At 41.7% G+C, this 25,072-nt stretch overlaps 1 protein-coding gene across 12 annotated transcripts in view; it reads left to right on the top strand.

Annotated features, from left to right (window-relative positions):
- Positions 1-25,072, top strand: part of LOC109398078 (uncharacterized) — a 392,442-nt gene that overhangs the window by 34,793 nt on the left and 332,577 nt on the right. For 11 of the 12 annotated variants that reach the window (XM_062852509.1, XM_062852511.1, XM_062852514.1 and 8 more), the window contains one exon: positions 19,142-19,173. The exons of the other annotated variant lie outside the window; for it this stretch is intronic. The gene's annotated coding sequence lies outside the window, so the exon portion shown is untranslated. The remainder of the gene's footprint in view (positions 1-19,141; positions 19,174-25,072) is intronic. 12 annotated transcript variants of the gene reach the window in all.

Below are 25,072 nucleotides of genomic sequence, written 5' to 3'. Positions count from 1 at the left end.
CTAAACGATATTCTCTGTCTTCTCTTCCTTCTCTATACTCTATATACTCTCTGTTTTTTTCTTCTTGACTGTTTTCTGGAATGGCACGTGATTTTTTTTGTTCGGATTTCCGTAAGATCCCAGGTCAGGATTATGCAAGTTTTTTTTTTTTTGGGAGGTTAGATTTTGCGAAAACATGCGGATGAAATTTCGCGAGCAATGCAGGAATTCCGGAAGAAGAGATACTCCAAGTTATCGGCTATAGTCTTGCAAATTCAAACGATGCGATCGATAGTTTGATAACAGCCCAACGTTTCGGCCATATATGGCACTCTTCTTCTACTTTCCGGAAACATTCAAAGAATATCAACAGATATCCCGAAAATATTCTGAAAGTTATTCTGGAAACGTTGGGTGTAAGTAGTAAGCGATGTGTAAACACTGCATATATAGTTGAATGAATCATTTTCGCCTCCAGTTTCCATCATCCTATTTGACAACTCATACGGCATTGTAATAGCTCGACCTGGAGTTATATTTCTTCAAAACTTTTGGACAAAACAAAACAAAAGAAGTTTTAAGTATTTCACTTGTCCTGGCAGAGAACAATTCTGGGGACAAGTTTATGAATATTTTTTGTATGGTTAGGCCGGAACAAATCTCATTTTCTTCTTTTGTCACTTTGCTCATCGACTCGTCAAGGAGGGAGCACAAATCAGTAACAAATTTTGAAAACGACGTATAATCAATGGTGTAGCATTGACTATACGTTGTTTTCAAAATTTGTTACTGAAATAATAAACGTATTTGATGAAAAATCATCCAAATAGTTAAGCAAAATCATGAAACTCATCGGATTTGTTAAGATTTTTTTTTCTGCGACTTTCAATTTGAATTTTTTAAATTTCTTGAATAATTTATTTGTGTCCCCCTCAAAATGTCGAATTCCAACCAAAATTTTCCGAGGAGGGGGTGACATAAGAGAAAATCGAAATTTGTGTCAGCCTTATATAATTTTGTATGATAGGCGTCTCAGTTTACGATCGATATCGTCATATTTCCAACATAGTTTCCAGATAGTAATTATCCCAGACTGTCACAGCAATCTCAACATCATTGGTGGCCATTTTCTTGGGTCTATTTACTAAACTCTACTCTTTTTATACCAAATATGCTGATTGTAATGTGTTCGAAAATTATAAACTGCAGAACACTTTTTGTTAAAAAGCTCTGCTCATTAAATGTGATAACTAAAGTAAAAGCCAAATTGTGCGTGAACTGCATTTTTTTTATGGTTCAGCTCAAAATCAAAAAGTATGCTGTTGAAGTATTGAATAGGTTCCAATTCAGCACCAACATTTCAAAAGGGCGTAACTGCTTTTGCAACCAATGCCTTCTCTCAGAGCTGTGGGTCGTATTTCATTCATCTCACGCAATTCACATCCATTAATCGAAAGAGGAGGATTTTATCTTTCTATTTGTGCTAGTGGATTGCTCGAGAGGGATGGGATACGCTCCACAGCTTTGTGAGAAGGCATTGGTTGTAAATGCAGTTACGCCCTTTTGAAATGTTGGTGCCGCCATGTGGTTTAAAAATGAAAACACTTTAATGAAACATTGAACCATTCTGTCATTAAACAACAAGTGACCACCTTGTCCAGGGTACCTCCCTTCTTCTTTGTGGCTCTACGTTCCCACTGGGACTTGGCCCGCCTCGCTTCAATTTAGTGTTCTTTGAGCATTTCCACAGTTATTAAGGACAGACTTGTTAAAATCCCAAAATGGCCGCCACAATGGCCGTCTTTGGCACCTACTCACGATTTTGAAAGCACTAATCTCTTCGTAAACAAAACCAGCGCACCTGAGCTTCTTATTTTAAGTTTATTACAAGTGAGCAAGAACAGAATAATAAAATGCACTGTTGTTTGAAGCTTGCTTCTTGAGATTTGTGCGTCTTAAGTTCTCATGTACTGTTGATGCGGGATTTCAAGAAGTTTGCCCTTAATTGAAGGGCTTCCTTTGCCTGCCATTGCATGAATTTGTATATTGTGAGGCAAGCACAATGATACACTATGCCCAGGGAGTCGAGAAAATTTTCCCGACCGGAACGGAAATCGAACCCGCCGTCTCCGGATTGGCGATCCATAGCCTTAACCACTAGGCTAACTGGTACCTCCCACTCCCTTTGTTTATTTTAGCCCCATTTCCCTCATATGGACTACGACGGCGGGAAATGGAACGGGAAATAAATCTTCAGACCAGTATTAGTCGGTTTTTGTTGCGACCATTCTCGTTGTGCATATGTCTGTCTGTACGCAATGTTAGTTCATAGGTACCACTACTCACCTGTACGGCTAGGTAGGGAAATCAATTTTTCATGTTCCAGTGTTTTCCTATGCATAGAATAACTCGTCGTCCGTCGGTGGCCTTTCCAATCTATTTGGTGTCTCGTATGTCGTGGACACGTGTGCTCTGGTGGGTGCTGCTGGGTGTGATTGGAAAAACGACATCTATTGTTACCGCAACCACGACCATCCTGTCGTAAAATAAACGCTCAGACACTACTGTGCGGTGGCACACAACACTATATGCTTCAATGGTGATAGAAAAAGGATGTTCAATTTAGCATATTGAACCATCGTGAGGAAATGGGTTCCAATTGATTTTACGAACAACTGACGGCACTTTTTCGTAGTGGTATAAAAGTGAAGAAATTTCTTGCTATAGATGATAGCACTGATGTCTGTATCCATCCAGTGACCTTGGACCTTGAACGCGTAAAGTGGTATTCCATTTAGATTGGGGCAACGGCGGCAATGACATTAGGGAATATGCTTGTTGTTGTGCACTAGACCAGTGGTTTCACAAGAAGAAATCCTTTAGAAAATTGGATGAAATCGCCGGAAACCCTCTGAGGACCTGGAGAGGTCAGGAGAACCTCTTTATAACACTCCGGGAAAAACTTTCGAGTGGAACACTAAATCCACACCTTAAAAAGACATACCAGAAAGAACTCCAGGAGAAATCCCTGAGAATCTTCACAAAATTTTAGGGAGAATCTCTGTGAAAAAAAATATGGGAGCAACAGCTCCTGGGAATCTTCCTGTTCGGACTTTGGTACAAATTCCTGGTAGAATACTAGAAAAAAAAACGCGTAAAAAATCTTAAAGATAAGCTCATATGTAACAAAAAGAACAGCATCAATCTGTGCCGTAATCGCTCTGTTTTTGAGAGCGTAGGATTACTAATATCACCATAGTCCTATTTCAAACATCGTTGGTGCCGTTGTTTCCCCGAATAAAACTCGCCTCCCGTGCACTGAACTCACACAATTTGAGAACCACTGTTCCTAACGATCCCCATATCCTGCGGCAGTAACCGGAGCTGAGATGGGGACTAGTTTCGGATAGATAGATACACACATGAACCCAACAGCTATAGGTCGCACACGATTTAGGTGAGGTAAGGCTGCCTCAGCTCCGGTTTGATACGATTCACTTTATATGGCTCAACTATTGCAACCCGCCGGAGGCGACAGTAGTAGCAGAGAGGATGGCATGTGAAGAATTTACTGAGCGCTAGCTCTACACTTTGTGCCCCGTCACGAGGGTCGTTGTGAAACTTGTTTCGATGATGCTACTTCTCGTCGTGTGTACTATTTTCGGGTGATAGGCTTTTAGCCGGAGTGGTTTCGATTTTCTTTCGTGTCGGAAAATAATCATTTGTTGCTGCAGTTTGTGGGAAGGGGATGGCTACAGGGTCGTACTGATTGCCACAATGCGTGTCACATGTGTTACGAAAGGTCATAACAAATTTGGGTTACAGTGAGTTTCCTGAGTGGTAGTTATGACGTTTTTCTGTTCGTGGGTGTTATTTGGATGAATGAAAATTGTATTCTTGGCTAATTTAGCAAAGTTTTAAGCCACGGATTGGAAAGATTTTTTTAAGTCCCTTGAATTCATTTGAGCTCTATTCTAGTAATGATGAATGATTCGCAGATTGAATCACAATACTTTGATATTTCAACTGTTTATTCATGTCTCGGTTTTCTTATATAGGGCACCGCACTGTTTTGATTTTGTATGGGATTTTGAAGTTTCGTGGCCTTGTTGTTTACAAGATTTCTGTTAGAGTGAAAGAGAAGGAAAGAATTTCATGCAGTTCCCTATAGTGTGTCATTTGTTGCTACAAACGAATCACAGCGGTTGTCACGGAAATTAAATTTCGGCAAATTATGGAATTATATTCAACTTGTATTTAACATCGCTTATCCAGATTCATTACTCATGAATGTGGATTTTTTCTTTTCATTTACTTATTTAGTATTACATCAAATTCAAAATAAAACTGAATTAACAATATTTCCCTATAATGCACGGTTCGTGGCTATCAATCTTCAACCTCGGTCACGCCCAACGCTCGCCTGATCTCTTTTCATCTGATCCTTTCTCCTTTCACGCTGTCCTCCATGTCTTCTTTAACCGTCCCGATCTCTTGGGAACACTAGTTTTGCTAGGTTGTTGTCCGGCATTATCAAAACATACCCTGCCCATCGTATCCTTCCAGCTTTTGCCACCTTCCATGTGTTAGGTTCACCGTAGAGTGCAGCGAGCTCGTGATTCATTCTTCACCGCCGCTCGCCGTTCTCCACCAAAGATGGTCCTAATCACTCGATGCTCGAGCTCTTCGAGTGCTTCAATGTCCTCTTCGAGCATTCCAGGTCACGTGCCCATAGAGAACCACCGATCTTATCATATCACGGCTAACGTTGTTGTCTGTCGGTCTTGAGAATTCGAGGTAGACGTAATCCACCTTGAAGGTATCCCCGTCTATCGTAGCACTGCTGCCTAAGCTTTCTCTATCGGTCGCGGCTCTACAAGCCAGCATGTACTTCCTTTTTGACACCTTCGCCACCAGTCTGTCCTTTGCTGCTTCACGTTTCACGCAGGTGTACAATTCTACCACCGTTCCAAATAAGTGTAGAATTAGCTATAAGTTAAAATACACATTAATAAAAACAAAAAAAAAAACCGTTCCAAATGTTCTAGCAATAATGTTCATGTCATCCGCAAAACAGACAAACTGGCCGGATCTCGTGTTGAGCTCGGCTCGTAGTATAACACCATCTAGGGCAATATTTAACAGTAGCCATGAAAGCTCATCATTCTGTCGTAGTGCCGGGCTATACTCGAGCATACCAGACAGATCGCTCGAAACCCTCACGCAGTTTTTTCAACACCCATCGTCGCTCTAATCAGTCAAGTGAGCATACCGGAGAAGCCGTCCTCGTCCATGATTTTCCATAGCTCTGTGCAGTCGATACTGTCGTACGCCGCCTTGTAGTTGATCAACAGGGTCCAGGTATTCGCGGCAATTTTGGATGAATTGCTGAACGGTGAAGATCTGAGCCGTTGTCGAGCGGCCATCGACGAAGCTGGCTTCACACAAACTTATTCACTTTAGGGGCTGTTTATAAACCACGTAGACCAAAATTTGGTCATCTCAGACCCCCCTCCTCCCTCGTAGACTTTTGTTCATACAAAAAATTTGAAATTTGTATGAAGCGTAGACTTTGGCCAACACCCCCCCCCAAAAAGTCATCGTGGTTTATGAACGGCCCTTTAGGTAAAAGGCGACGGAAGATGATGTGGGATAGGACTTTGTGGGCGGCAGTCAGAATTATGATCGCTCGGAAGTTCTCACTCTCCAATTTGTCACCTTTCATGTAGATTTGGCACATGACTCCTTTCTTCCCCTCCTCCGGTAGCTGTTCGGTCACCCAGATTCGGACTGTAGGTCGGTGCAGGCAGGTGACCAACTTTCCAGCCCCATTTTGATGATTTCAGCTCCGATACCATCCTTACCAGCTAACTTATTGTTCTTGAGCTGCTGCATAACATCCCTAATTTCCTTCAACATGGGAGTTGGGTCGTTGGCACAGATGTCCCAAATGGAGGATAACGTGCCTCTGGAGCCAGCCTACTGATTCCTGGGTCGTTGGTGCTCCCTGCTTTGCTGACGTAGCCATTTCTCCCGCTGCCTTGGGCCTCCATTTCTGCACTCTCCACACCATTCAGGTGCTCATCGAAATGCTGCTTCCACCTTTCGACTGCCTCACGTCCTTCCGTCAGGAGGGTCCCGTCTAAATCCCCCCCTACCGTTGGGATACCGTCCGGACCCGGAGCCTTGTTCAACTTGAGCGACTTCGCAATTACGATGAGCTCATCGTTCGTCACTGGGGCTACCTCCCCCTGGTCTATTCGGCCAGGGGGGATGGCAGCCCATGGTCTTGTATCGTGGCGTGGAAACAGCGTTTCCACGATCCTCTGTAGCATCACGGGTGAACGTTCCGGGGGCGCAGACGCCCCTTTCGTTTTGGCCATGACTACCCTGTAGGCATCGCCCCAAGGTGTCGTGTTGGCTGCCTGGCAGAGATTTTCGAAACACGCTCGTTTTCGTGCCTTAATCTCTTTGCTCAGTGCCAGTTTAGCCGCCCTATAGACCTCGCCTCTTTCCGCTCTACCCTCATCGGTACGAGCTCTATGCATCCTCCTCCTCGCTCTTAGGCAGGACGCTCTGAGCTCTGCGATTTCAGGACACCACCAGTATACCGGTTTTCGTCCATTCCTGGGTAGCGCGCGTCTAGGCATCGCGGCATCGCATGCACGGCTTAGAGATCCGACTAGATCGTCACTGGACAGATCGTCGATGTTAGGCTCCATACGCAACCTTTCGACGAATGACGCCTTATCGAAGCGCGAAGTCAGCCATCCTCGATGGTTGTCTATGACCTTCGGCTGCGTCCTCCTACCACCATGTTCCACCCTATATCGTACCGCTAGGTGGTCACTGTGCGTGTACCCATCATCGACCCTCCAATCTGAGCTAGGGTTTAAACCCGGGCTCCAGAAGGTCACGTCAATGATGGACTCTCGACCGTTCCTACTGTAGGTCATTTTTTCACCTACGTTCGCGACCTCTACATTCAGTCTAGCCATGGCTTCGAGTAGTGTCCAGCCTCTCGCGTTAGTCGATCAGCTACCCCACTCAATCGCCCAGGCGTTGAAGTCTCCGTCGATGACCAAGGGACTCAACCCTACTAGCGCGTTTGTTAACGCATCCAGCATTGCTGAGAACTGGTCTATCGGCCACCTGGGTGGGGCATAACAACTACAGTAATACACCCCATTTATCTTCGCTATTGCGAAGCCCTCGTGCGACCTAGAAATTACTTCCTGGATCGGGAAATGACCGGTTGTACAGAACGCTGCTAGCTTAGCCTTATCCGCTACCCAGTTCCCGTTGTCGGGTGGGATGCAGTAGGGGTCAGCTAGCAGGGCGATGTCTGTACTAGACTCCGAGACTGACTGCCACATCAGCTGCTGCGCAGCTTCACAGTGATTCAGGTTTAAATGTGTAACCTGCATTATCGCCTAACACTTCGACCTCCTCGCGTGCCTGGGCATTTAGGCCCGCCCGTCATGTGGCCCTTGTTCGCCGTGCAAATCAGGCATTTTGGTGCCGAGTTGCACTCCCTGGCGAAGTGGCCTTCTACTCCGCACCTTCTGCAGAGTTTGCTCCGGTCCGGGCCTTTGCAAGCCCAGGACTTATGTCCTTGCTCGAAGCACTTGAAGCACGCCAGCGGCGGCTCGTGTATGCTGAGCGGACACACTGACCAAGCTAACTTGACGCTGCCGACTGTTACCGCCTTGTTCGCCTCCCCTACGGGGAGTTTGAACGTGGCAATCTGCGTACCAGCCGGACCCTTTCGCATGTGGATCGGTGCACTTGGTACATCTACATCGCACTGCTGCTTAAGTACGGCTGCGAGCTCCTCTGCGCAGGCGATTTCGTCCAGGTTTTTACACTGGAGAGTTGCCTCCGCAGTTAGAGCTCTTACCTGTACTTTTTCTCCGAGTACCTCTTGGGCTAGTGCCTTGTAGGATGCGCCTTTCTCGGCCGCATCCTTCTTCAGCACTACCATCATCTCTCCAGTCCTGGTGCGTCGGATGCTTTTAACATCCGCGCCCAGCGGTGAGAGACGGTTTTCGCCCCGCATGGCCTTCAGCACCTCGGCGTATGTGTTTTTTTCTATTTCCAACCGTGATCCAAGGGTTCTCTTTTCCTTGGTCTGGTTGGCTACCACCTCTCTTGGGATTGGCCTTACCACGTGCGCGTTTCGCAACCGGTTTGGCTGCCTGGTTGCTCACGCTGGCCGCACCCTTTACCTCCCTCTTTGGTTCCACTCCTGCCTCTGCCTGTCGTTGCTTGGGCCGTGGCTTAACGACAGGCTTCGTACGTGCAGCTTGGGTCGTAGGGCGGCTTGACCGCTCCGCTACTGCCCCGGTGAGCTGCATGGTCTCGTGCTGCTTCGTCGCGTTATCCGCAAAGAGGAAGCTGTCCGTCTGCGTGGACCGTTCCTCCTTGCTCGCGTCGGCAGCACATCGCTCCTCTGCCAGAAGATCGAACTCCTTCTTGGCCAGAGCTAGCGATTTTTGCAACTTCAGAAGGCCCTGCTTCAGATCCTTACTGATGTTGTGACGACCACTCGCGTAGCCGATCAGCTCGTCTAGCTGTTCGGCCACTACCACCATCTTTGGCAACCCGCTTCGGTTGCGGTTCAGCGCCCGCGTGAGGTCTGCACCCGTCATCTGGGTTTCCTCAGGCACTGTATCGCTTTTCCCTGAACTCCCTGAACTCCCCGCTTTTGGGTCGCTGGTGGATGCACCAGCCCCTCGTGGAGGCGATCTCGCCAAGCCACCACGCGCAAACGGGTTCAGTTCCCCTTCACCTTCAACTTCAACGCTCTCGGTCACTGTTTTGAATTGCTTAGTATTCATTGCTGTTGGGCCCCCCTTAGAGCCGCTATCCCTCGCTGTAGATGAGGTAGTCGCCAAGGATCCTGGTGGTTATCTATGCAAGCAGGGAGGCCACCCGAGGGTTGGCCAGGCCCTTATGGGGACTGGGCTCAGAGCCGGATCAGCGCTAATCAGGATACTTCAACTGAACCTACTTCCACCCAGTTAGTTGCCTAAGCTGGGCACAGGTCGGGAACGTACTCTAAGGCCATGCCACGGTTTTATGGGGCGGAAGACAGCGTCGACATTAGCCTACCCGCCGTTTCAAGTCAGTGTCACCCGACCTTACTAAGAGGATAGAATGCCGTCACCATCAGCTCACTAGTGCTTAGTTACCTAAGCGTGTACCATCTCAAACCAATTACTAAGCGTGACCAGTATGCCGTAATCAGGAACTTACTGGCATCGTTCCTGATGTGCCCGAGGCACTCCTAGCTGGGCTGTGACACTTTGGAAGCGGTGTCAAGTCGCTTGTACAGAGCTTGCTTCCGGATGTGTGGGATTTCTGAAGAGGACCAGCAGAGCCCACTGCAGGTCCCCCCCCCCACGCCTAGGCGTACTCCGCTTGAGCAAATCGTATTTCCCGGTGCTCGGTCACCTTCCGGTGCCAAAGGTGGTAATCCACACTGACCTGCGTATATGGTTCGCTTAGGAATAAATCCTAGGCTCCCACCTACTTGATATGATCTAAAGCGACTGAAGCAACCGGATGTCACCACCGCATATGAGCAGAATCTCGAGGCAGCGTTGCCGGACGAAGGTGTGGAGGACTGCTGGAGTACAGTCAAAGCAGCCATCAACAACGCAGCCAAGAGCTCTATCGGGTACGTAGTACGGAGTCGACGAAACGATTGGTTCGACGAGGAGTGCAGAGCGGTTTTGGAGGAGAAGGACGCAGCGCGGGCGGTAATGCTGCAGCATGGAATCCGACAGAATGTGGAGCGATACAGACAGAAGCGGAAGCAGCAGACTCATCTCTTCCGGGAGAAGAAGCGCCGCCTGGAAAAGCGGAGTGCGAGGAAATGGAACTGCTGTGCCGTTCACAAGAAACACGTAAGTTCTATCAGAAGTTACCATCCCATCAAAATCTGTAGGGATAAATACGGGAGCCTCCTGACGGACAAACGTGAGGTGGTCGAAAGGTGGAAGCAGCACTGAATGGCGAAGAGAATGTAGAGTTGGGGGATCAAGGAAGAGGATGGAATGGCTATATTGGTGCAGAAGAGGACAGGAACGAATCAACTACCACGCCGAGGGAAGTTAATGATGCCATCCATCAGCTCAAAAACAACAAAGCGGTTGATAAGGACGGTTTCGCAGCAGAACTCATCAAGATGGGCCCGGAAAAGTTGGCCACATGTCTGCACCGGGTAGAAGTCAAGATCTAGGAAACCGAACAGCTACCGGAGGAGTGGAAGGAAGGGATAATCTGTCCCATCCACAAGAAAGGCGACAAGTTAATGTGTGAGATCTTTCGAGCGATCATCATTTTTAATGCCGCCAACAAAGTTCTATTTCAGATAATCTTCGGTCGTCTTTCACCGAAAGTAAATGAGATCGTGGCAATTTACCAAGCCGTTTTAATCAACGGCCGGTCGACAACGGACCTGATCTTCACCGTACGGCAAATCCTCCAGAAATGCCGTGAATACTAGCTCCCAACACGGACCACCTGTTCATCGGCTTCAAGGCGGCATACGCCAGTATCGACCGCACAGAGCTATGGGAAATCATGGATGACAACAGCTTTCCCGGGAAGCTTACCAGACTGATAAGAGCAACGATGGACGGTGTGCAGAACAGCGTAAGGGTTTCGGCTGAACTATCCAGTGCATTCGATTCTCGGCGGGGACTGCGACAAGGCGACGGACTCTCAGGTCTACTCTTCAGCATCGCTCTGGAAAGTGTAATGCGACGAGCCGGGTTCATCAACCGGGGTACGATCTTCACGAAATCTAGCCATTTTATCTGTTTTGCGATATTGTTGCTAGAACATTTAGAACAGCGGCAGAACTTTTTTTTGACGTGAACCAGCAATGGTCGGACTGGTGGTGAATGCGGCCAAGACATAGTATATGCTGGTAGGTGGGAATGAGCGAGACCGGACAAGCCTTGGCAGCAATGTTACGATAGTCGGGGATACTTTCGAGGTGGTAGAAGAATTCGTCTACCTCGGTACCTTGCTAATGGCTGACGAAGGATGAACCACGAGCTCGCTGCACTCTACGGTGAACCCAACATCCTGAAAGTGGCTAAAGCTGGACGGATACGGTGGGCAGGGCATGTTGCAAGAATGCCGGACAACAACCCTGCATAGTTGGTGTTTGCTAACCATTCGGTTGATACAAGAAGGCGTGGAGCGCAGAGAGCACGATGGGTGAACCAGGTGGAGCGTGACTTGGTGAGCATTGGGTGTGACTAACGTTGGAGAGCTGCAGCTGCAAATTGAGTATAACGGCGGCAAATTGTTGATTCAGTGTTATCATGAATTTGATGTTGAACTTAATAAATGAATGAATGTTCAGAAGTTGACGAGGGGAAGGCGCTAAGATGGCCAAAATTTCGTCTACGTGGTTTTGAATAGTTTTCAACCGCCCCTATGTCGATGGATCTCAGCTATGCAAAGCCGAATCTCGCCGAATAGCAGGTGGTGAGTTTTATTGCTATCTACCAGATAACCGAGTATGTACTAAGTGAGCATACCGAGTTGAATCTGCTGTTTGAAACTTATCAAATACCTATGAACTGTGCTGGAAGATCGAAATATTAGTGAGTGGGTAGTTGTTACATTTGTTACGGAATATCTTGCAAATTGTGCATTATGAGCAATTATTTTTTAAAGCCACGTGTCAAACGGTTGGTACGATTTACATAGTTTACCATTACTGAGTCCACTGAAAGGCTTTTATCGCCTATTGATTTTATCCCGTACCGTCAAGCAATCATCGAACCAGTAAGACATTGTATCAGTCCGGATAACCCAAACAAAAACTCATCTCAGGCGGTTCGCTTCAGTGAAGTTAAACATTGTGCCAACCTACATCGAATCGGTCGGGCCCATACCGCGCTGTTGCGCCATGTGTACCTATTGTGAATCGGCCGACGACCGTTACGGTAGTAAAAAGGACACCATATGGCAGGCAATTTGTCCTCATTTTTTTCGCCACAGGAAAGGCAGCCACCAGACTACGGCCGTCTGCTCTACGGCTTTCTAGAATGGGGCCAACTTGTTTGCGGACGAACAGCCACCATTGGGGTCATTCGAAATGTTTAATTTAAACTTGGATCAAGAGAGATGTTCGAGCAGAAATGGGGTTGGAGTTGGAGGTTATTTGGTGCTCGTGGTGGGGAACGACGCTGAGTTGTGACACTTTTCTACGGTAAAGACACTGGCGAATGGCCACAATATTGCGATGGGAGACAATTTATGAAACAGTTTAATCCTGTCCGGGAGATTTACGAACTTGTGTGGTGGATTACAGAGATCGTGGAGATGGCACGGTGGCACAGGATAAATAAAGTAATTACACTGTACTTCTCTTGATGAGGTGGCACGTAAAGAATTGTGTCAAGAAGCGTAACCTCATTATTTTATATCTTTGTTTTTATTGATGATAGTGCTGGATGCTACTGAGTGGAAAACAAACAAAATAAAACTGGGAATGTGTTTCTGAAACGATCACAGGTAAGACAAAGGAGGACACTTGTAACAACATGCATGAGTACATGTTATTGTGACGGGTTCGATTGTCAGTACGTCTAGGATATTTTCGTTGTGGAAATTTTCTTGACTTCCTAGAGCTTAGAGTATCTTCGTGACTCCTACACGATATACATACGCAAAATGATTATTCCCAGAGGAAGCTCTCAGTTAATAACTGTGCAAGTGCTAGTAGAACACCAAGTTGAGAAACAGGCTTTGTCTCAGCGGGGGTGATACGGCAAGAAGAAGAAGATGATAAAGGAAAAAAAGACTAGAAATGAGTATGAATGTCTCAAAAGTTTCTTTTAATGGATCTCTAAGAATTGGTATAGTAATTCTTCTAGGAATTTGATTAGGATTTTCAGTAGAAACTTTTTGAAACACTAATTCAGCATGAATGCCTCAACATCATTTAATTAGTGTTATTATTAAATTTAATGAATTAGTTTCACAATGTGTGCGTTTAATTTAAATAATATAATTGGGCGATCTTAAATCTGATTTAGGAGTATCTGAATCATAGGTAAATGTTGAATTGTTTCTAATTTGAAGTGTTGCACCCCGAAGCATTCAATATCCGATTCGAGCTTTTACGAACGTGGACCAGAAGAAGATGGGGTGGGTCAAGCGGTAAGCTGTTAAGCGAGACACCGAATGTAATCGTTCTGGGAATCATCGATTTACCTTGAACTAGCCGAGCGAGACAGTCAGTGTTTGAGTGGGAGTGTAATTGTCATTTTTGGGATTTAAGTGGTTTCGATCGAACGATGGTCGATGATGGCGCCGGTGACAATGCACAGTAGATGTGGGTCATACTCTGCGCTGTTGGTGGGGTTTGACGTCGTTTGAGTGCTTTGTATTTGATGGTGGCCCGTTTTTTCAACATGAGCAGCCCTTTACATTTGAATGTAAAGCCCTTTACATTTGAGTAGGTTTTAAGGACAAAAAACATATGATTTTTTTTTTCAAAGCTCAACTATGGCATCGACAATTGGCGTCAAGCACAAACGCCATGAATGAAGAACTTGAAAGTCTGCAGAGTAGAAAAAAAATCATCCATCAGCAATTTTTCATCAGCAATTCCATCAGCATGGAACAATTCCTGGAGGAGTTTTTGGAGTATTTAATGGAGGAATTCCGGAAGAAATTTTTGAAGGAATTCCTGGAGGAATTTGTGGAGAAATTCCTGTAGTGATTCGTACAGCAATTCTTGTAGAAATTCCTGCAGTTACTCCTAGAGGAATTCCTGGAATAATTCCTGAAGGAATTCTTGGAATATTTCTTGTAGGAATTCCCGGAGTACTTTCCGGAACAATTCCTAGAGGAATTCCTGCAGTTATTCTAGGGGGAATTCGTAGAGTAATTCCTGAAGAAGTTCCTGGAGGATTTGCTGGAGTAATTTCTGTAGGAATTCATTGGAAAAAATCTTCGAATTTCGGGAGGAATTTCTGGAGAAGTGCATGAAAGTAATATCGGATGAATACCTAGAGTAATTTTTGGAAGAATTTCTGGGGGATTTCCTGCAGGTTTCTGAATCAATTCTAAAAGCTTGAGTATCCGTTTTTGAGCTATTCCTCCAAAGACTGAACGGCATACCTACAAACATAATCATCAACAGTCGAAATTCAAAGAATATCTGGAGAAATTCTTGAAGAATTTCCTGGAGGAGTTCTTGAAGGAGTTCTTGGAGAAATTTCTGGAGGAATTCTTGGAATAATTCTTAGAGGAATTCTTGGAGGTCTTAAACATAGAATAGTTTGAAAAGCCTGAAATATCCCATGAATGTACCAAAAGCATTATAATTGTGCACTGAGGCTCCATCAGCAGTATAGACTACATTCCACGAATATTTTTATTTTTACAATATAAGCATGATACAGTATATTGTAACCAAACTTCAAAGTGTATTGGAGGCCGTTTGTATTTCACGGAATGTCCAACTACCACAATATCGAGTTGCTCGTAGCATTGCGAGGTCTTATGGACATCAATGTGTTTAAATTTCTTGAGCAGAGTGAACATGAATGATGATAAATGTTATAGATATTAGGAAAATTAACTCTAGAGTAGTTTGGATGACCTAGATCACCCAATTCATGCATCATGATTTTTCTAGGGGTGCATTGAGGCTTTTTGAGTACCGTAGATTATGTTCTGTGATCATTTATCGTGTATAAAAGTTGGTTAGAATGTTGGAATTGTGACTTTAACTTCTGAGTACTTTTGAGGCCTTAGAATAGCTCTGGGATCTAAACTTCAAGGATCATTGAAAACTATTGATGATTAGCAAAACGATGAAATTTGAGCAAAAATGTGTAGAATTTTCTTAAAAAATCAAAAGAAAGTCACGTATTTTCGTCTACCAGCAAAAGGGCGAGAGTGCAAAGGGGGGAGGTACCATGCAAAAAATCCCATGGCAGAATGTTTTCAAACAAAGAAGATATTGCATTTCTATCAGAAATGCATTCTATCAAAAGAAGATCGTCCCGGGTATTTTGGGGTTAAAGAACAAAATAAATAAAAAATAATTAAATCCAGCGACTCTAAGCGACTGCTATAGAAAATGCATGCTAACTTGTTTTATCGTTTAATAGGTATAACGACACATTTTTACAAAGAGGTTTGTTGCATACGTGGATCAACCAGAGCTGCACAATAGCAGTCATGTCAGCTGACTACTGATTTTGCGTTGCCGTCACTATTACTGTAGCCCGATCAATATCACAAAGACAATTACAGGCACTAACTTGATACTCGCCCGTACTCCAGATCTTTATCATTGTAACTGAACTAATATTTTGGAAATTATAACCAAATTTCAAAATTTTTATTGACCAATATGCAATACTTGTTATATTGTACCACATATTCTAACATTATCACGGTAAGTATCTACAGAGGATGGCCAAAATGTTTTGGATAGGTAGCTTTTTTTCTCTCACAAAACCGTTCAACATGCTGTAACTTTTCATAGAGTGCATAGAAAAATCTCAAATTTTGTCTGTTTATCAACCTATTATATGTGCATCATTGGTACAAATTTGAGCTCGATTGGTTAATCTTTCACGAAGTTAGAACCGTTCTCTTAAAACACTATTTTTTCAAGAACTTCTTTTTTGAACTGTCATATCTCGAGAACGTGTGAACCGAATTGAATGAAACGCTTACCAACAATATATCGATACTTCATGCGATGTTATAAAATGTGTTATTTTCTCACGACGAATAAAGTTCTATCGGTTTGACATTTTGACCAATATAGAGGAAAATATGACAAATTTACAATACCACACAAAAATTACTAAATGTGTTTTTCCTGTAATACAAATAGGCTCTAATACATCTTACTAGAGATGTCTCAAGAACAGAAGTAGAAAATCTTTAAATATCAAAATAAAATTTAATTACATTGATGTAAAAAAACTACATTTTATCGATAAAGATCCAAAAAGTGTCAATCTATGATAACTTTTTTCAACGCTCAAAAAGTACCTGTGTTTTGATAACTTGTGAAGCATTAATATATCGTTAATAAACGTACAAAAATTCATTTAATTCGGTTCACTAGTTTCCGAGATATGACAGTTCTAAAATAAGTTGTTTAATAAATGGTGTTTTACGAGAAAGGTTCTAATTTCGTGAAAGATTAACTAATTTGTACCATTGATGCGCATATAATAGCAATAGGTTGTTAAACAGTCAAAATTTGAGATTTTTTAATGCACTCTATGAAAAGTTATAGCATGTTGAACTTTTTTTGTGAGAGAAAAAAAAGTTGCGTATCCCAAACATTTTGGCCATCCCCTGTATTTGGATTTTTAAACTAGTTTAAAATGGCCTATCAGTGATATCTGTACGTCATCATAGCCATTTCAGTTATCATGGAATAAGGAATGTAGTGGTGACTGACCAGTCAGTTCACACGCTGATTTGGATCGCATCCAGCCTATCAAAATCGGAGATTCCCCTACCAGAATGTAAATCTGGGTTCAATCGACCTTATTCTGTATACCGTGAATGTAACGATGCAACGTATTCAACATAATGGCTACCGCATTAGAAAAGCATACCAAGTTTGTATCGTATTGTGTTATGATGTTAAAGGGTGATACGGTCAAAATTTGGTCAAACAATTTTTTTTATAACTTTAGACTGCGTACACCAAAACAGCTAATTTTTGGACCAGTAATGCTACATTATATGTAGCTTATACCATAAAATTTTCATCAAAATCGATTAAGTAATGGTTGATAAATAGATAAAACCATCGACCTACCTTTTTAAAATTTTGTACAAAGGCGCTCCATAGTAAATTTTCGGAAATTTAAGGTCAGTAAAGCACAATTTTTAGTATAGAACTACCAATACTGCTCCGATTTTTATCAAAATTTTACAGTATAATACTAGTATGTAAACATGTTCTTAGTAAAGTTTTGAGCCATTTTGTATGAATACTTTCAAAGTTGTAGCAGTTTGAGTATGAAAAAAACTGACCGGGTGCCACTTAAGCAAATATAACTTTGTAACGGATGGATCAAATTGAATGAAATTTTTTCATTACATTTTGATATGCATACTTCACATACAGAAAAATTTTCATTGAAATCTGTTAAGTATCTCTGGCTCTATAAATTAAACAGTAAAAATGTGTGAATCCTCTTTGTACAAAATTTTAAAATTGCAGATCTCAGGGTTCAACAATATCTCCGCAAATACTAGACCGATTTTGATGAAAATTTTATGATACAAGCTACATATAAAGTACCATTACTGATCCAAAATTCAGCTGTTTTGGTGTACGCAATCTAAAGTTATGAAAAAAATTGTGTGACCAAAATTTGACTTGACTTGACAAAATTTGACAAAATTTGACCACCTAAACAAATATAACTTTGTAACGGCTGGATCAAATTGAATGAAATTTTTACACAACATTTTTATATGTATACTTTACATACAGAAAAATTTTCATTGAAATTGGTTCAGTATTTCTGGCTCTATAAATAAAAGAGTAAAAATGTGTTCTTATTTTTTAATCCTCTTTGTACAAAATTTTAAAATTGCAGTTTTCAGGATTCACAATATCTCCGCAAATACTAAACCGATTTTGATGAAAATTTTATGGTATAAGCTACATATAAAGTACCATTACTGGTCCAAAATTCAGCTGTTTTGGTGTACGCAGTTTCAAGTTATGAAACAAATTGTTTGACCAAATTTTGACCGTATCACCCTTTATAATAAACTAGCAGTACCCGGCAAACTTTGTCTTGCCTACTGCGTTTTTTGACGTTTCAAGTCCCTAGCCAAGTCCAAGTCCCCGTTCAAAGTGTCTGAAACCCCAATTTTCAAAAACTCTAAATTTTTCAATGTTTTTTGGCTCATAAACCTTCCTTGGGTGAAAACTAACAGAATAAAACAAAGATGACCCAAATCGGACATTTCGTTTGCGAGTTATGCGCGGTCCCACGTATGCCACTGCATTTTTATATATATAGATGACATAAAATCAGGCCCGGATTAAGGATTGTGGGGACCCGGGGCCGGTTCGGATGTGGAGGCCCCTCGGAGGAACAAATGCGATGAGCAAATAAGTTTTCCCTAAAATGTGGGGGCCCGGGGCCCTGTACCTCCACCACCCCCCCCTTAGATCCGACCCTGAATAACATGTTTAACCCTTCAGGACGCGCGCTGTTGTAAAAAGTACAACGCTACCAAAAAACCTTGCTCGTCGTATACAGCGCGAGCGTGGTGCAGTTTCGGTTGCTTGATGGCGGGCGTCCTGAAAGGTTAAGGTTGTTAACTAGATGTAGGTTGATGCTAATACAACCAAAATTGCAACAAAAGGTTCATTAGACTCAATCAATCAAGCAAATACCTTATTTTGTTATAATCTGATAAAAATTATAACAAAACGTGGTATAAATTTTAGTTTCAAAATAACTAGTTTCTATCATAATATGAATAATTTGATACACTTTGTTACAGATTTCACTGCACAGAAAAAAATATGTAATTAAAATTCAGCGAGAAATCATGCACATAAAGGGAATGCTAGAGTTAGTGCACTTTTACATGAGATATAATGTAAAATTACATTACCTTCGTGTAAATTTCCGCCAACCATCGCGTAAACCATCATGGCCACCAACCGATTACGCGACTCCCAACAAACATTTTTGCTGTACAAGAGTGGAACAAACGACTCTTAAGCAAACTTTAGCTTAAGAAACTGTTATTCAGCTAGTTCTGTTACTTGGGCTATTAGTGGAAATTTACACGAACGTAACGTAATTTTACATGATATCTCATATAAATATGCACTAACTCTAGCATTCCCCTTATGTGCATGATTTTTCGCTGAATTTTACATGAATCTTTTTTCTGTGTGAATCTCAAAGAATCGAAACTAAAGTATATAACAATAAGTTGCCTAACAAAATTTTTTCCATAATTTGTTATAATTATGTTTTAATATTTCAAAGATTCATAGTTATATCATAATGAGTTATAAAAATCTAAGTTTATTATAATTATGTTATATTTTTGTTTGAATCTTCTAATCGGATAATAATATATGTTATTTTTTTTTAAATTTCAGATTCGAGCAATGGTACCAAGGTTTTTTGAAAGGTAAGCATTTGTTTTCTGCTGAAACGATACACGGGATTGTAACCGTCAGTTACAAATATCAATTGTAGCTCCACCACAATTACCCAACTCCCACAGTCCTTCCCGGATGCTCCAACCATTAAGCCCTTTTAAAAGAATACCCTCCTAAACATTGGAACAGCGGCACTCATTTGTGAGCTTGGCGATGAGTGAGCCTGAACCACTCTCATGTTCCACTGTGTCAGAAGTGACAGGATTTATGTCGAGCAGTTTGAACCGGTAAGGCAAAATATTACCAAGCCCGATCAACAGATGGAGCGCACGTAAACTGATTAGGGTGTGCATCAAATGAACAACATAAATGTCAAATATCATGATATTGAACTTATTGTTACATATCATGATATTCGACATTTAGACCGATCACCTATAAATACCGGGTAGTGAGAATGAAAATTCCTCTTCTTCGCTTGTGACCCCAGACCGATTAGTAGTGCGCGCGGTTTTATTTAATTAATCGAAAAATGTGAGGTTAATGTAATGCCTCCAATATAGTGGAAATACTAAACTTTTGTGTTATTTTTCTTTTTAGTTGTTTGAAAAAACGTGTTAAAGTTGTTAGTAAAACATGCGAAAAAGTGTTAAATGTTAGTAAAATCTAAACACGATTAAAAATGGTTAGTTTTGTTAGTGTTAAAATGTTTCTAAAAATCTAATGGTTCTTAAAATTATATTTAGTGCGACTATGTACAACCTAACCTAAAAGTGAAAACGAGTAAGAACTGAAATTAGAAACGAACAAGAAAAAGGTAATTGAAAAACTGTAAAATGTGTAAAACGAACGAAAGATTAGTAAAAGTGACGTCACAGGGGAACTAAAAAGTGGTTAGGTCCAAAGTGGGCCTTTTTCTTGTATTTGCCAGCAAAATTCGGTGCACAAGTGGTCCAATCGCCCGCCTTTGACAAGCGAGAAGAATTCTAAAACGAGCTCTGGTAGCAAATACGTTTTGCAATGCTACCGACGCTACTAGCCGCCATCTTCAGTAGCAAAGCTCCGTCGAGCGGTCCAGCGGCCGCCATTGCGACAAACTCCAGCGAGAGCATCAGCCGATGCACCAATACAGCCACCATCCCATTTGGCGAGAAAGCCGCCAACCATAGCAACCATCACTACAGTCAGCATCTCGTCTAGCGAGAACATCGCTCACCATGGCAACACCTCTACAAACAACCCTGATCAGGATACAAACAAAATGCGCAAGTACCCTTGTAAACAGTGACGTCACCAATAAATATGTGTGTATTAGTAGGCCTAAACACATTCGCAGCAACCATACAATTAGAAATGACCATGAGTGTTAGTGTTTCCCCTTTGTTTTGTGTTTGTCCCGTTTTGCCGGACCCATAAAGGGGTCTCCAACCCTCGTCGCTCTTGCGGTCCCTCGAAAAGTGAATTTTAGATTCGAGCACCCATCGGTAACCGGTTTGATGTTTCACTGTATTTCCTTGTGCGTGTACGACATTTGTTGATATTCGTTCCATTTCCGTATGTTCCTGTTCAAGTAAATACCTTCGGCTGACCCGGAGAGAGAGAAAACAAGCTAAAATCCAATTCAACGACCCTGTAGATCCAAAAACCCTATTCCCTGAGCTGGGGAGTTACAGGATAGACAAAATTATCGGGAAAGGTAAAATTTTCACTTTTCATTCAATTTTATTCAAATGCAAAAGTGCATCGAAAATTTGAAAACTTCCAAATTTAGTTCATTGTCGATTATGTTTATCCAATTTGGACATTTTTTTTAAATATTGAACATTCATAAGTAAAATAAAGAGCTTTGGAAAACATTACACTTAACTTAAAATTTTCGACATGGAAAAATATTGCGTTCAGGATAATTTTAAGGTATCCAAAAATAAACTTCAAGATGGTCACTTTCGTTCACTTATGTTGCCTTGTTATTGATAAACATGCTTTAAATAGCAAATTAAAAAAAACAGCCGGCTATAAATAAACTGAAAAAAGAAAAGGATCAATTTTTATGCACTTTGCGAGTAACAGTAAGTTGGATATATTTTAAAAGTGAAGATTTATCGGGACTGAGATAATTTTGTTCATTTATTGGCCAAAAATGTCGTATTTATTGGTAACAATCCATATCAAAATCTATACGTGCACATAAATCTACGAAAGAAATTAAATAAATATGTGCAAGACGTGAAAGATCTGAAAATAACATCTAAACCTTTTTCCAAGAATTTCTGATCATGGGAAACTGGAATCATTTCAACGTGATTGATAGTCTAGTGGCTACCGCTTCTGATGCATATGAATCAGAAGGTCCTGGGTTCAATCCCTGGCCCGTCCCTTTCCTTCTACTTTGTATATTTCTATCCACTTTCTCTATACTCTCTTCTAAATATATACAACTCATGTATATTCATATGTTCATAGCCATCGCTAGAACCAGAAATGGTTGAGAAGCCGGTTCTCTTCCTTCCAACTTTCACAGCACAGTGTCAATCTATCAGATAACGCTTACAAGCTATGCAATCAAGCGAACTGTGCCGCTCTAGCTTCAAATTAATAATCGCATTAATCTATCACCTTACGCCTGGCATATCCACGAACCAATATGTGAGCCCTCGACCAACCATATCCCACCATAACTCTGACATCCGCATGAGTATGTGCAGACGCAGAGGTATATTCGGTCTGATGTGGATACAAACGATTGCAATCATCATTTCCTTCCCCTTCCGCACATTGACCTGCAGCGTGACGTGGCAGGCGCTATTGTCGCCTGAAAATAGAATATCACCAACGCTCACATGTGAAGATGTCTCATTGGTTTCTTGTGTGAGTTTAGCTGGTCTGGCATTACTGGAGTAGCATTCACGGGCGGTCAATCAAGCTCAAGCTCAAGGGAAACTGGAAGCATTTCGTCATATTCTGGTTTTTGATTTAACGTCATCAGGCAATGCGAAGTCATTTAGGTAATGGGCTGCCACAGCTACCCACGATTTGGTTCATGAACAATTGCACCTACCAGGATCTCGTCGATTACGATGAGGGACAATAGCGTTGTTAGTATACATTCTTGTCACACTCCAGCAACAACCCGGATGGCTTCGGACAAGACACCGTTGTGCAGTACTCTGCACAATACTGCCCTTTACTGTGCTTCAATGAGCCCCATGACTTTCTCATTGACAGCCTTGCGCCTGAGAGCTTCCCACATGTTTTCGTGGTTGAGACGGTAGAAAGCTTCTTCGCCACCAATGAACACCATGTAGAGAGACTCTTGGAATTCATTGAAAGCGAGCGTTTTGCTTCATCCGATTTTTCAGCACCTTATTGGTCATACTTTGAAATTTTTGAATTGTCAATTTTATTGGTAAGCGTTGATTTTTACGTGAAATAATACTTAGTGCACCTTGGTGTCTTCAAAGCATGAAAGTAAACTACCCTTTAAGGAGAAATACTCTCATTACGATGGACGTAATGCTCCTCTTTTCCGTCCCAAGAAACATTTTCTATTCAAATATAGTTGAATAGGTTCTTAGAATCATCATACACCCAAAAACAAAGTATTAAGTTTTATAGCGGTTATCAAAACCTCTACAAGACTAATTGGGCATCATAATGTTACATAGGCTGTGAATTGAATCAATGCGCGTTTCGAAGGTGCATCAATTGCTAACAAGAGCTAGCTTTAAGGTATGTCACGTTGATTATTATTTATTTGTCTAATCAACGGTCTACGTGTAAGCACCAATGATGTTACTTAATTCTGAGATTGCAATTACAAAAATCACAGTCACATATAAAAATTACATAAATACTAACAATGGATAATCAATTAATAGGTACAATACAAAATATAATCAATAACACACAAACAAAAACAAAAAGCAGTATATGAGATATGCTTCCCCATTCTGATAGCAGCATAATGCACGGTCTCAAGACGATTGAAAATTATCACGGCTGATTGGGAAGAGTAATTGCTTCAAATGATTTGATATGTTTCCTGGAAGTCAGTTTACATTTATGCATCCACACCACACACAACATAACTTTCCTAAGCATATTCCAGGAAAACTTTTCCCCCCTTAATACGACTTGGATTTCGAATGGACAAAGTTTTTCGTCACGTTCTCCCGCATTGTCAGCCCCTGCGGGGGAGAGTTGCGTTTTATGTCATCCAAAAGTTAACCAATTATTATTTTTAGATCGGATCTGATTACGGGTCTGGCCTTGCGGGTTAATTTCGGAGTGTCGGTGATGTAAATATTCATAATTTGCTAATTCAATTAGCGAGAACTGTCGTCGAAATGCTTTCGTGATTGTGATGGATGGCTCTGTTCAACACTAACAATTCGGTTATGCCAAGTACGCCTCGAGGCCTGTTATATCATTCTCGATGGGAGAATGTCAAGAGCAGGTACTATGTTGAAAGTTTTGCAAATTTAGATTGCTGTGAAATTTATTTAAATTCGAGATATAAAGGGTTTGAATGGTTCTTGTGATCGAGGTCATGGATTTTATATAATTGAATTATTATGTGAAGAAGTAACCAAATGAAAGTTTCCATAAAACAATTTGTTTAATTAACTGAAATGTTTGTAAGAATGGACATTGGAATTGCAAAAATTGTTGGTTTCTTTTTACAGCTGAATAGCATACCATTATTTCCCTTTATTGATTGTTTCAACTTGATACCGACGTTCATAAAAATTTCATAAGTAAATGGAATAAGCTCACATCGTAGTGTTTGTTTTCCATTTGGAGGTACAGTGCATTAAACATTTATGACAACATAATTTCATCACTTACATTATGTAGCTGTTAATGGCCATACATAATTGATTCTACTCGAACACCCAGGGTCGCTCTCACAAAAGTGAGAAATAACTTCCCAAGCCTGATAGTCGAGAATTTTACCTGGCGTTTCAGTCGATGTATTTGATCCTTTTAGATGGTATCGATTTATTGTAAATAAGGTAATAACCAAATTACTTCTAAATGCTTTTAATTCTACCATGAAAAATTCGACATACCAGAGCGATAATGTTATTCCATACAATACACTATTTCTAATTAATTGAGAAACGAATTAAACTGAACCAACGACAAAGGCATCCTTCATATGAAACGTGCAGTGATTTTGTATCAGCAGAAGTTCCTAATGGTCAATCAACGTCATAACACTCAGAATGTGGCGTTGGATGGGGAAAAGCAATTTGCCCTTCCTCTTGTAGTACAAAATCCAATGAAATGACACAATAAAAATTATCACTGATTGTGTTTACGTCCTATGTTGTTCAAGTGGTGAATACATGGTGAAGGCTATGTGAACCATTTGGGCTATTAAATGGGTTCTCGTTTTCGGGACGTAATATTTTTTTAATATCCCATTTGGTATTGAATCACAGTTAGTCCTTGTGCTGGCCATTCCACATAAAATGCCTATTTTGACGATCTTGTTTGTGTACAGGTTAGTTGCATATACTCATTTGCATAAGATCGTGCACAAATTAATGAAACTGATGCATTTCGCGCAAACTCGAACGAATGTTGGCAACACCCTCTCAAATTTCAATATAACTTCGTGAACATGTGGAAATGCATACTAGTTTCAAAAATTGACCTAGACCATTTCCTAGAAGGGACAAACCATAAATTAAATATTTTTCTAATAAATAGGAACGAGAGTCGAAGTGGTAAATTGAAATAAACACGTGCGTACGTTACTTTCGAGGATTATTTAAGGCGAATGTATTTGTCAATTTGGCGCTGGAAAAAAAAAGCTAGGGTAGTTCACCAATTGAGGAACGGTCAGTACTAGAATTTTTGTTTTCGTTTGTTTTTCCGTTCATAATTTCACGACAGTAGAGTTCTGAAATGTCTTGATCC

Source organism: Aedes albopictus, chromosome 2 (genome assembly GCF_035046485.1).
Source record: "Aedes albopictus strain Foshan chromosome 2, AalbF5, whole genome shotgun sequence".
Lineage (NCBI taxonomy): Eukaryota > Metazoa > Arthropoda > Insecta > Diptera > Culicidae > Aedes > Aedes albopictus.
This window is presented reverse-complemented; position numbering and strand designations above follow the sequence as displayed.